This window comes from Octodon degus, unplaced genomic scaffold, assembly GCF_000260255.1.
Source record: "Octodon degus isolate 3935 unplaced genomic scaffold, OctDeg1.0 scaffold00133, whole genome shotgun sequence".
Lineage (NCBI taxonomy): Eukaryota > Metazoa > Chordata > Mammalia > Rodentia > Octodontidae > Octodon > Octodon degus.
Genome location: NW_004524709.1, coordinates 3,601,351 through 3,606,256, shown reverse-complemented (window position 1 = coordinate 3,606,256; position 4,906 = coordinate 3,601,351).

The following is a 4,906-nucleotide window of genomic DNA, read 5'->3' as shown; positions in this document are numbered from 1 at the left end:
TATATAACAATATTGTTATATAATATATTATATAATATGGTCACTACTTTATATGTTATAATTATACTGATACTGGGGGTTGAAACTTCAACATATACATTTTAAGAGACAGAAGTCTTATATTCACATTAAATTCCAGTGGTAGAAGGCATGAGGTGAAGCTGGCAAAGAAACAATAGTTTTTGTCTTCACGATAATCCAATATTCTCCTAACTCTCTGTGAAATGATCTGCAGGATTTTTACTAAAATGTTGTATTTCACAACACACACACACACACACACACACACACACACACACTTGCTTTGGTTTGTGTGAAATTTAGACTTTGTGAAAGAAGTTCATTCAAGGAAGACCACGTTCCAGTTAGCCATTCTTCACACACACACACACACACTTGCTTTGGTTTGTGTGAAATATAGACTTTGTGAAAGAAGTTCATTCAAGGAAGACCACGTTCCAGTTAGCCATTCTTATTTAAATCTGCTTCAAGAAGCAAACAAAATGTCCCTTTTATAATAAGTTGGAAGAATGTCATCAAATGGTCAGCTTCTTCTGCACTGTTAACAGTGTGCTGTTTACTATGCAAACTAAATTCCATAGACAAGTGTCAAGTTTGTGAAGTGGAATCTAATTATTGCACTGTTTGACATTTGAAACAATAGAATAATTGATTGAATTCCGTATTCTACAGAACTTCTCAGTTCTGTAGAAGAATGAAAGCAGAAAGGAGGGAGGAAAACCCACAGCAGAAATTAATGTCCACATGCGACTGGCTGTAGACATCCACCTAGTCTGGGGCAGGTAGAACCTCCCGAGATCTTGGCATGAATTTTAACTTTTCATATCATGGATTTAATCAAGGGAATGGTTGAAAGCTTCCAGCTATGTCTTTCCACCCAGGTCCAGACCTTGGATCTCTGATCAGATCCCCTGTCCATGGTTCTGCTTTAGGTAGCACCTGTCTCTTGCCCAGCTCTCCATCACTTTCTCTCTTCTTCTCTCCCTACTCTCAGGAACAAACCACATTTTCTCCTCAGCTGCATACAACATCATCTGGAGAATTTCTAATTATTTTAAGGCAAATTGATTCCAATACTTTGTGTCCATGAAGCTGTGCTGCCTCAGAGGTATAACATTTCCTAAAATGTTATATTTACAAAACAGTTTGTCCATTAATTTGTAATTAAAATTGATTGTTGCTGTACAATTATTTCTGCTTTATGGTTTTCCCATGATATGTCTTAGGAGGAAAACATTAACATTATCCATACTGATGTGTATTTTTAATTTTTGGGAGGTGCTGACAAAGGAATGTGAACATTTAATTGTAATACAACAAGTAACAAGTGTCACTGATACTTTTCTATGAACATTACCAGATTATGTTATCTGGTTTTGTTCTTCCAAAATATATCATAGTATTAATACCGTATCACGATTTAAAATTCAGTGGTCTAATCATAGGGCAATGACATGCTCCATTGTGGGATCCTATTACATCAGACCAGGCGGTCAGTTCATGGCAAGGCATTTTGTTTCCTTAAATGAGAGAGGGTAACAGAGGACAAGCATGATAGAAATCAGATTCAGATATCAAATGCCATTCTTTTTATTTTGTTTTGTTTTGCTATAGTTTATTCATCAGAGTAAATTACTAGGTTCAGTCCATAGTCCTCATGAGGAAATTACATGTCAGTGACCCAGAGGAGATTCCTGGGGACTGTTTGAGAAGCTCTTTGTCATAATTAAATCCAAAGAAACAAATCACATAGAACTAATCAACTCTTGAAAATCTGCATTTGACTTTTTAGGACTTCTTCCTCTTCAGGGTAAAACTGAAAGAGAAAATTGTCAGAACAAAATTGTAAGTCACCCAAACACTTGAACTTTTCTTGTTGATGAGCATGTAAGGAAGATACAGCAAGGTAAATTCTGATTGCTGTTTTCAAAGAATTTTAATATGTCCAGGCAATCCTTACTTCAGAATAAAACGTAACTTCAACTAATGTATTTTTCTTCCTTTGGGCTAAAGAAAGTTATATCCTATTTATGCCTTACAGATATTTTCAAATTGTTTCTTTTCTTAGCTTTTAATTTCATGTAAGACTCATTAGGATTATTAACTGATTAAGATATTTTTTATCTATTTAGCTCATGAACAAAATTTAAGACCGCATTACTCCTTTAATTCACTAAATTATTGTATGTGCACACCTTAAATTTATTTTTAAAAGTCAAAAGTCAACTGATTTATTTAATAAATGATAGTGATTTTATATGATTATTACAAACACAAATGATACTTCAATGACTCCTAGCTGCAAAGAGTTTAATATGTCCTTATGTTCATATAATTTTGTGGGATCTGAGATTAAACTCAGTGTTCTGAAGTTCTAAACAGTAATACACAGAAAGGGCGTCCTAGCCTCAAGTTTATAAAATTCTAGACCTAATAGTCCTGACTCCCAAAATCCTCTGTAGCTGTTATTTTTTCAGTGCAAGAAGATGGAGAAATTTGCTTACAACAGATTAAACAAAGGTTATACGTATTAACCCTATTTAATCATCACAGCCAAGCAAACAACTTTAATCAAAAGAATAAAGCTGAAGCTCAATATTTAAACTGTGCATAAAAATATGGTATTTAATCTAATCAAGTTGGCCAGCAATGAATGTGCTACATTTAATGTTTGCTCTTCAAATCTGGAATCCATTCCCTCTGTCACTCTAATTCCTAAACCCAATTTGAAAATAGTTTGCATTATATGCTATCTCACAGCTTCTCATGTTTGCTAACCAAATATAATATGTTTGAAGACTTTGTCTCCCTGAATGTGACATTGTTAAAAATCAAACATGTTTAACAGTTACAGCTGCTGGTGGAATAAAGGATGTGTTTCTTAAAAAGTGATGTGTAAAATTATATGCATGCACAGGAAAAGTTAGGATGCATTCTTTACTATTTGAGGCTTTAAAAATCGAATATACATAGTTTTTTCTCAACTATGCTAAATCTTTATCAATTGAGATAAAGATTGATAGGAAAGTGTTTTGTATTCTAAATTCTCCTGTTCAAAACAAATATTTCTACATGGAAGTGTGCGTGTGTGGGTGGGGGGTGTGTGTACACACACTAATGACTAGAGATGAAAATACCATGGATCTATATCCATTTATTGGATAAACACAACAAAAAAAGCAAGTGTTTCGCTCAGGCTTTTTTTTTTCTTAATTTTTCCATCACTATTTTTTATTAGCATTTTGCTAATAAAATGCAAAATCTCATGAAAAGAATATCAGCTGAACAATTTGTGCCACTCAAGCTAAGAGTGGACCTTGAATAAACTAAATAAGGAGCAGACAGTCCTCACTGGCATGAGAAGAGTAAGATCAAGAAGGCAGCCTCTTAGTGCTTCCTACAAGCTGAAACCCAGTTTTCCAGCGTCCCCTGATCCCAAAAATCCATTAACTTGGGCTTATGGGAGGATTTTTTGGTTTTTATTTTTTTAATTTACTTTACTTTCAAGTTACTCATTGGAAAAATAGACAATGAGCTTTTAATTTGAACCTAGTGCTATTCTAGTCTCTAGAATATAGCTTTAAAAAAAAAAAAGGTGAGTCCTATGGAGCTTCAGTTATAGAGGGGAAAAAAACAAAAAAAGGAAAAGAAAATGCTAACAGTACTTTAAGATAGTAAGTATTATAAGAAAGAATGCAGGGGAAAGAGTTACTGGATGGAGGAGTTGTTGCTGCAATTTTAAAGCTATCACATCACATAATTAACAACTGAGCAAAGACTTGAAGGAGGAGAAGCAGCAAGCCATGATGATAATTAGAAAAGGCATTTCCACAGAGGGCCTGATTCTCAAGACTCCAAAAGCAGTAGGGGTTGGTAGGTTTGAAGAGCAGTGATAAAAAGGTAGCCAGGTGGGAAGAAATGGCATCAGCAAGTCGATTAGGAAACTCTCCAACTGAAGGACTCTGAATGAGGACATTGGAGATTTGGGGACAAATCAATTTGTACACAATATAATAGCTCAAGCAGAGGACAGTGATTTAGGCCAGACAGGTCATGTTCCATAGATAAAGAGGGAGACTATATTCTAGGTATCTATAAGGTTCAACCAATAGATTACTTTATAAATTCAAGAGAATCTAAAGATGATAATCTAAATTTGTGCCCAAAAAAGTTGAAAATTAATTCTTTTTCTTTTTCTCTTCCTCCTCCACCCTTCCTCTTTCCCCTCTACTCCTGTTTCTCATCCTCTTTCTCCTTTTCTTTTTCTTCTTTTTCTTCTTCTTCTCTTTCTTCTCATTCTCCTTCTTGATGGGAAGGTTGGTAGTACTGAACAGAAATCAGAAAACCCATTTAGGAAATGTTGGACTTCAGCATTCTTCATTACTCAGGGAGATCCTGGAACTGGGGAAGGGGCTTCTAGAGTTCAGGAGAAAGAAAGAGGTGAAAAGACTCATCAGAGCTCTCAGTATATTTCCAATAGGGATTAAACTCTAGAGCCAGGATGAAATAACTAAAGGAGTCAATACAGACGACAAAAGTCCAAGGACTGAAACTAGACAATCCACAATCCAGAGGTACCAGAGGCAGAGAAGACTGAGGCATGAAACCCATTAGAGAGAGGCAAAGCAGGGTAGCAAGTAGCCAGCTGTGCCAAAGGCAACTGAACATTTCAAACTGAGAACTGGGACTCAACATGGAATTTGGCACAAAGAGGTATTGGTGAATTTTACAAAGCAAATGACATTGACAAAGGCATTCTAATGGGCTACTAGAGGAAACCATGACTTAAGGAAAGAATGAATTTAAAATTACTGGTGATAACACAAGCAGAAAATTATCATTTAGTCAACATTTCTAGATTTTTTTCTAACTGTGGCTAAAAAAA